Source organism: Cupressus sempervirens, chromosome 11, assembly GCF_028749045.1.
Source record: "Cupressus sempervirens isolate cs-2001-9-10 chromosome 11, ASM2874904v1, whole genome shotgun sequence".
Lineage (NCBI taxonomy): Eukaryota > Viridiplantae > Streptophyta > Pinopsida > Cupressales > Cupressaceae > Cupressus > Cupressus sempervirens.
The window spans coordinates 22,679,395-22,688,989 of record NC_143128.1 but is presented as its reverse complement, the minus strand read 5'-3'; the positions used below and the strand labels follow the sequence as shown (position 1 = coordinate 22,688,989).

The window sequence follows — 9,595 nt, the reverse complement described above, 5'->3', positions numbered from 1 at the left end:
TTTTTATGGTGCACTAGAGGAGAGAGTCTTCTTCAAGAATATGTAATTTAAAAAAAAAAATGTAGATTTGATGGAAAAAGTTTGACGGGAGAAAAAAACTATCTATTTTTGATAACTTTGACTTTGACCAGTTATAACTTCAAAAATATTAGGTGAATTTCAATTTTTCTTTTTTGGTGCACCAGGTATACATGTTAACTCTAACCAAAATCAAACCAAAACATGAACATTTGCATATATTTTTTTGACGGGAAAAAAACTCTATATTTTTAGTATTTTTAAAAAATTAAAAAATACACTTTAAAAATTCAAAAATACATAAAATTTTCACTCAATTTTTTAAAAAAAAATTATAGACATAAACTTCATCCAATTTTACACATTTCATTAGTTTACATCATCTTCAAATTCTAAGCACAAATGCCACTTTTATTTCGTTAAAGTTGAAGACTTTAAATTCTGATATCACTTCTCCTTTATAAAAGGTGACACAGGTTTGTGCTTTTACCCATATAGTGTGCCACAATGTGAGGATAATCAATTATATTTTTCCTATGCCAATTTTGAACTTTGTGTGGATTAGTTGGCATTGTTCCTGACATTAGCACATGTAAATCAGGCCAATACATATCTGCTACACTCAATGTGAAAAATATTGCAGGGCAACCAATTTGATGAAGCAAATTTGCCAATTCCGCATGAGATTTTGCCCAATTTAACCTTTTTCCCATCAGTGTTGTACCAAACCACATTAATTTATCTACCAATCTAGAGTGAGGTGTAGTTTCCATATGCTGTCGTAGCTCATTGATGGCAATCAACATCTTTACAAACACAAAGGATGAATTATGTGCATGATGTCTCATGATCATGTTATTCGGGAAATATCTAAATCTAGGATGTTTGCCAAAATGATGATCCCTATATCACACAAGATGCTTTATAAATTCATGAAGATATACATGTCACAACCATGGCTCTAACCAATCACAAGTACCATTAGGAAATAGTGTTGGGAATGCCATATCTAATACTCCTGATGTGACATACTTATTAATAGGTGACACACCAATACTCGACCAATCTATCAATGATTCTTGGTTTGCATCAAGATTGTTAACCCATGCACAGATAAGTTCCATTTCCTTTTGTGCATCAGGAGGTCCTGAAGCCATTGATGTTGTGTGTTTAATTACATTCCCTTCATCTATCTCCACAACTGGACCTAGAATAAAAAAATCATTTGCATCCGCATCAAACTCCATATACACTATCTTCAATCTGTAAAAAAAAATTTCATCTCTAATTTTGGACAGATCATTGAGAGCATTTTCATTAATTTGAACATTAGAGTAAAATTTATCATGCTCTACTTTGTATTTGGGTGCTTTTTATACACGATCTCTATTGACAATAAAGTTATACTATGTCCCACGTTGATCTCTCCTTCAAACAATAATAATTGCCAACTTATCTAATGTATGTGGCAATATGTTTGAGACATGATCTATGTTTTGTGGGAAACTTATTGTGTGTCCTCTGTACTTAAATTGGCCACCAGTTGCATGTGTCACTTGTAGTATGGGACTCACACATGCAATTAACATTTCCTCAACGTGTGTCAAGTTTGCAAGCTCCTCAGGTTGGGGTCTTGGATCCATATTATTTGAAGCTGAGAATATGTTATTTCCTCTCTTTTGTTGGCATCTATTACACACTGGACCTTCTGAGGTGCATGACACTTTCATTCCTAGATAACATTCTTGACAAATATAACACATGTTTGACATTCTTAAGCTATCCAATTTTTGGCAAAACTGCATTTGGAATCAATAGAAATTATCATGAAGATTTCCATTTGGGTTTTGTGCATTTTCTACGCTGCCTTGTCTACCCAAATTTATCCCAACTTGAGTTGTATGATGGGGTGTTTCAAGAACATGTTTAGTTATCCTTGAAACTTAATTTTGAAGATCCAATTCCATATTTGTAGTCAAGGTTGATTATACTTCTCACTGAACTGTAAATCCACTTGATGTCTTCCTTATATCTCAGAATGCAATACTCCATCAGATGTTATTTGATGACAACTTCTATTACAATTTTGTTGATCTCTATTTTTAGATTCCAATTCTTGTACTGATATTTGTGCCCTTTGTCTAGCATAATTTTTTCTTTGGATTTCATTACTCCTCCTTATTTCATCTTTTCTTTGATCTTCTGTCATTTGTTCTCTTTTACGTCTTTGATATTCCCTTTAATATTCTCTCTGATACGCTCTCTGTTGCTCGATTTGATATTGTCTCCTTTCCTCATCAGATTGAAAATTTGGTGCTGATAGACTCATAGCTATAAAGTGAATAAAATCTTCAATTAATGAGAAATATCTTACAATTTATGTTTACAACAAACATCATGGATAAGAAATATGATGATATTTATTTTATTACCAAATATCAAGGAATTGTAAAAGTAATATAAGAAGAAAATAAATTTTCATAAAGATTTTTTAGAAAATTGGAAAATAGATGGGGCCATTGTGTTGTAATTAAGATACACATTTCTTAAAATAATTGAACAAATTGGAAATAGATAAAGGAGAAAGATATTTCTCCATAGGAGAAATGCATTCATAAATATATGAAATACTAAACTCCCATTTGTATAGAAACATATATTTAATTTATCTAAGAATCCATACCCTTTAAAGACATAGTACATAGAAACAAAATCTCCTTAAACATTATAATTCCAAAATATTAGACTAGTTCACTATTTCAAAAGAGCAAGAATTTATTGCAGTGGTGTAGAAACACTTGGAGTTCTTCAGTGATGAAATCAAAATTTTCTCCATAAGAGATTTACATACATAGATATATGAAATACTAAAAACCTTTTTATATAGATACATATCTTCAATTTTCCTAAGAATCCATACCCATCAAACATGGATTGTATAGAAAAAAATATTCCTTAAAATTATTAATGCAAAAATAGTAGAGTGGTTCATTATTTCATTAGAGCAAGATTTCATTATAGTGGTGTAGAGACACTTGGAATTCTTTAGTGAGGAAATTAGAATTTTCACCTTCCTTATATTTCTCATCATAACACATCTTTCATATATTCACAAAATCATACTCCTTTCCTCCATGCCTTATGAATCCCCTTTGTATAGTCTTCCATTTGTAGGATTTGAAGATCTTGCATATCTTGAACATTTAGGCTTGCACCATGCATTTCATTGACCATTATTTTGCAACAATCTGCAATGATTCTTCCTAATCTATCCAAATAGGTTTCATGATTTCCATCTGATTCAATAGAAGCATCTTGAAGCAGTAGGCTACCAATAGTTATTTCAGATTCACTTTGGTCAACATCTATTTTATTATTTTTGATCTGTATAAAATTATGAAACACATCAAAATTTTTAGCTTAAAAAAAAATAGTGAACTTACATAGAAATTAAATTACTTTTTATTTATTTAATTTATACATATATGAAAATATACTAAATTATGCAATTATAAATAGGATTTTAAAAATAGAATAAAAAATAGAACAATGGTCTCACTTGATTCAAAATAGGATACTGCCTCATACAAATGGCATAAAAAAAATCTTCCAAATAAAATTGAAATAATAGAAATGAAATTTAATTGAAATACAAAATTTACATATTAAACATTATAATAATTTACAAAATACATCACTATATAATCAATGATACAATTTTATACAAAATCCTCTATAAATACAAATTTAAATATATATTTTCTAACAATATAATAAATTAAACTATTTCTCATACTAATCACAAATGGTTGAAATATTGTACTATACTATACAATAACGCTCGTCACCTCCATGACCTCCATAAATTATGTGCTCTCCCCAATAATTATTGTTTTCCTCATATCCATGTACATCATAACAATTTGGTTTAGTAGTGCTAAACTTTCTTAAGCAGATTGAGTTGCCAAGATTTTAAATACAAAATACATATCAACTTCTTTTCTATTTTTGGATCGAAAGACATTCATTAAAGTTCCAAAAATCTACTATGAAATTAAAAATTAAAAAATAGTACATTACTTATCTAGTGTATATTTCAACTTCAAAACTAAATTTATCAATTTATAATTTTCATAGTGTGTAACTATGCATCAGCTATTTTTTCGTTGTCAATATCTATACACTATTGGATAGCAGTATGCAAAAAATATATGCTATTATAATGGAATACAAATGCACGTCAAATTTTAATGGTTGGAAGAGAGCTTTTACATTGTTTGGTCACAATTTTTCCATTAATTAAGGGTAAATAGTGAAATATAAAGAGATACAAATAAAAGAGTTGAAAAAAGTTCTACGAAAGTTTATTTGATTAAAAGATAAATAAGGTGATCATTGCTTTTATCAACGATATTTCAGTCCTACGTGTAATTGAAGCTCGTATTATTCCACTATTGAAAGAGATGTTTAAAACATAATTTACTGACTCTAAATCCTATCAAGGAAAAATTGAGTTTTGAAAAAGAGAACTATATCAGATATTTTCAGAGTTTTGAAAAAGAAAATTATATATATATATATATATTTCCAAAATAGAGGAAAACATAGCATAACATAATACATTTAAAAGATATAGAAGAGGGTCATGATTTGAAACTCAAATCTGAATAAGAAAGAATGATGATACATTAAATACCAAAGCTAACTCTAAATAAATTCAACCATACGGTTAACCAACAGTCAAATACAAAAAAAACTTATATAAAAAAAACTTATAAAGTCAATACATTTACATACGATTTAATCATTTCCATGTCCATAATATCTTGTCCTTTCCTTTGATAACTCTAGCAAGGGTTGCATCAGTGGAAATAGGGATGCAATTTGGATGGGCTTTCCAACTCTCCTTACTGATGCCATATGTGTAAGTTTTAGGTATTCCTCATACATGGGCTAGTTATATATGGTTGTGTGGCCCTATTTATGGCATGTTTGTGCAAACAATAGAGGGGTATTATAGTGATAGATGCAAGTGCTCCTAGGGAAGAAGGAGGCCATTTATAGTTATGGGAGCATGCATTGTGGTAATGGCAATTATGCTCATGAAATTTTCAGCTGATTTTGATATGTGTTTTGTGATTCAATCTCATATAAGCAAAGAGCTATTACTATTTTTGTTTTGGGGTTTTGGCTCCTTGACCTTGCCAACAATATGCTTCAATGGCCTCGCAGGGCACTCCTCTACTATAAATGTAGTTTCTTTTCTTAATGGAGATACTTTCCAAAAAGAACATCCATACTTGGTTTATATTTCATTGACATCTACATCTATTTCCTGTAAATTGTGCCTTGTTTTAAATGTGGGGCAAAGGTTTTGTATTTATCTAAATTGAGTGTAGAGTACTAAATCTATGTTTGGGAAAGAAAGAAGTAAAAAATAAGCAGGTACCTCTTGTCAACTTTTGCACTTTTGGCCTCTTCCCAAGCAACTGCTTCACTTCAATCTTGTCTCTCTTTACTTTTGCCAAAGCCAATTCAGATATGATTACCTACAAAAAAATACAAATGTAGAGGATCACTTGTACAAGATAATATATATAAGGTTGTTCTTCCCAGTCTTGTAACTGATCAATTAAAAATTGTTCGCTTCCATTTCAAAGAATTGAATTGAATTTAATCAAGATTTTCTTTTTTAAAACATAGTGCTTTATAGAATGTGGCTATAAATTAATTCTATGGTGCTCCGTTGGTAAATGGATTGGAGATCTAGCTTTTGATAGTTAACACTGGCTTTTGGTAGTAACGTTGACGCCTTTTTGACCATCCTTAAAGTAGAAGCTATTCAATATAGTTAATCAATGACTATTTCTTTATGCTAAATTGGGTATCTTGTGGGGGGATACGTTTTCTTTATATATTTTACAATTTGTACAAAATAAAGTGTCTTTTTTCTTGGTATGGTTATCGGTGTTACTGGTTGCATAGTAGTTACTATCTTGTGGAGGGCCGTTCCACAAATGGAAAAGTTTAAACGAGATTTTACCTTCAAAAATCAGCATCAGATAAAATTGAAACGCTACTTATTGAAAATATGATGGATGTATCTTTATTTTTATTACAAATGAAGTGTGAACTGAATCTTTGCATTAAGTGTTTCATTTGAATAAAGTGATTATTAATGATGTGTAACAGTTTTAAATAAAATACTTTATCTTAAATTTTGATTTTTGTTTAAAGTTCTTTCGCCCCTTTCAATTATCATACACTCCATTATAGAGTTACAAATTAAATAGATAATCCACAATCTTTCATTTTACTCCTGTAATTGTTTGTCACATTATTTTAAAGAAAAAATTAGTCTAGAGTTCAGAGTTGATGCGGCTGCCCTAGGGAAGATCACGTCTACCTGGAAGAAAAACGAGTGAAAATGAGCTGGCAAATAGTTAGTTGCACACTCCCAATTATACATTGACATTATATAGTTGGAAAAGCTTGTTTAAATAATAAAAGAATTATGAGTTTAACGGAAACACACACGACTTCCATTCTCACCAGCAGAGCCACCAGCAGAGCCAGACGTGGCAGAAACAATTCATCATAAAACAATCAGATGAATTTCAATTTTTTTAAATGCTTAAATATTTACATTGATGAATGCTCTCACTATAGAAAGCCTCATGGCTTCATTATATTACACACATACTTGATGTGAAAGAACAATACAAAACAACCAAAATCAGATGGCACAGCTGGTCAAAGGCACAGTATATTCTGTAAATGCACATTTGAGTATCTATCTATAATGAAATAAAAATAAAATGTTGTCGAAGTCATTACTGGAAGATCTTACAATTAGTGAAAAAACCTTTAAAGAAGAATAGTTGCAATAAAGTAAAAATTTATTAGACCTTTATGAATAAGTACAGGCCTTTGTATCATGTATTGATAAAGAGGTTATGAAATTTAACAGATACTTAAATATGAAAACAAAACGGGGGAACAAATATGGCCTGCAAACTCCTGCATGTACAAAGATTCAAAAACTTTACCCATGACGAATACTATCTCCTACTGCATCTATACGCAGGTTTCACCTCAAAATTCAACTCTAAAATCCAAAACATTAATTTGCATTCATACACATCAACAAACTTAGCTCTAGAATTTCACCTCTAATATCCAATAAATTTAGAGGCATAAAATGAGTAACGACAATGATTTCTCAATTTTCAACTCTAGAATCTAACAATGTATCCTTTTACAAATTGCACCATTGACTAAATTTATTAAAAAATAAAAACAAAATAATTTTTTTTGAAATTTGTCATTTGATCTTCATGATGATCGAAAATAACAAAATGTTTGAGAAAATTTCTTGTAGTTTTTGTGAATGTGAAAAAGAATCATGTTTGACTTTTTCTTTCTCTTTTTGTTTGGATTTTTGATACATTTTGTTTGAAGATTAGCCAATACCACAATATATAGCCTTTAATTTCATTTATTCAAGTTACATACTTCACTATCAAGATCTTTGGCTGACCAAACAACTAAATCTAACAAATTATCAAACTAAATTCCAATTTCTATGATCTGAAAACTTAAGAGAACAATTATTAAAAATTGCAGAACAAATGATAGAACTCAACAAGGTTTACAACCTAGTTCAAGTCTTTCTCAAAAAGTTGAATCAAAAGTAAACTACAAATGATTCAACATAGAGGTAAGCTAAAGGAAAAAATAATTATTGATTGAATTGGCTTTTCGTGCTAAGCCTTTTCTGCTTTGGCAGTGGCAGCAGCAGCTTCTCCATGAAGACACCCAGTCCTCCTCGCAGCAATGAGTCTGACCTTTTATCCAGGAGGAGCATGGTAGCAGACCGTACTCACATGCCCGATATGCTGGTGGTTTCTGCCACCATGCAGATGTTCTACTAGATTCATCACCACTCCACGCACCTTGGGCCAACAGTTTCTTTTGGCCCTATATTTATGGTAGGCACTGCCAACTTTCAGCATTGGCTTCTCGGTCTGACCACCACCAGCGATCTGACCGATCATGGCTCTCATCTGCTCAGCACAATATTTCTAGCTCCAGACAGAAGTTTTATCCTGAACATTCAAACTGATTTCAAACAATTATCAATAATCGAGGGCATAAAATAAGTGTAAAATCAAAATGCAGTGTAAGCAGCGACAAACAATAAAAATTTGAATGAATATACTAAACAAAAGGGCCAAAAGAGGGGCCAAAAAAATTGAGAAGATTATTTGATTATTTTTTATGCCAATGATAATTGATTGTTACTGGGAAGTTTCATTATCTAGATTATGACTAATGACGATCGCATAGTCTCCAGAGGCCCGAGAAAAGGAGCCACGATCTCCCACATGCTGCTTGACATTGCAGATGATGGCACCCTCGGGAATAGATCCAAGGGGCAGCACATTTACCACACTCAGATTAGCCCTCTTACTAATGTAAACAAATTGTTCACTGTAAATTCCTTTCGCAATGATAAAAAACTCCTACTGCTGCCTGTAATGCGTGGGATGCCTAAAATTGATGTGGCAGAGGGGGACACCACGGCCAGGGTCGTGAAGGATTTGTGTGACAATGCCTTTCAGGTACCCATTTCGCTCGCTATAATCCAAACTGTGAAAGCGCACAGGGCCCTTTCTGTGCTTGGTATGTGATTCAAACACTGAACCTGCTCCCTTCCTCTGCACTCTTATCACATGTCCCATTTTCCCTCTACAAACTCTTCGAATGGCTGAGAGTACCTCAACATCCTAATCACAGTGCTCAATTATTTATACATGCACAACTAATCAGGAAATGAGCCTTAATTAGACACAAAGACAAAGACAATCTTAACTACAATGAATGAATTACAAGCTCAGATATGCAGAAACTAAAAGCAAGACAGGATCTAAAAATCTAGTTATGTGCTAGAAATTGTTTGCAAAGGAATGCAAAGAAACATCCTTTTGAAAACAAAAGGCACATTCCCAGTCCCTAGAAGGGGAGGGAAAACCAAAAATAGAATCTGTTTAAAATGGATAGTTACAATTCTCAAAATAGGCACAAGGCAGTAAGGAAGGCATGGGTGGACAAGTGGTGGGCGTTATCAAATTAATTGTCAGTTACATTTCTAATGCCTTGAATTATAAAGTTGGCTTGCAGGAAGAGTTGTTTAGTCTCCATAGATTGTCATCTCTGTAGATTGGCATCTCCACAATTTGACATCTCTACCTATTTATTTATTTTTTTAAATTATATTCTATCGTCTACGTAGTTTCATCATCTCCAAGTTATAATCTTTCGTCTCTGCAATTTTATTACTTTGTCATCTGTGTTGTGGGCAGCCAAAAACTAGTCATTTTTATAAATTGTTGTCTTCGATGTTTTGTCGTCTGTGCCTACTAAAATATCGTCTCTGATATTCTATCATATGCGCTAACCTGTTCTGTTGTCTGTGTTGTGGGAGGCTAAAAATTTGAAATATTTGTTAATTGTTATCTTCAAAATTCAGTGTTTTGTCGTCTTTGATTTTTGCCGTCTTCAATCTATACTCTAT

At 31.8% G+C, this 9,595-nt stretch overlaps 1 pseudogene; it reads right to left on the bottom strand.

Moving 5' to 3' along the window:
- Window positions 1–7,784: 7,784 nt before the first annotated feature.
- Window positions 7,785–8,762, bottom strand: LOC149528040 (large ribosomal subunit protein uL2x-like; annotated as a pseudogene).
- Window positions 8,763–9,595: the final 833 nt, after the last annotated feature.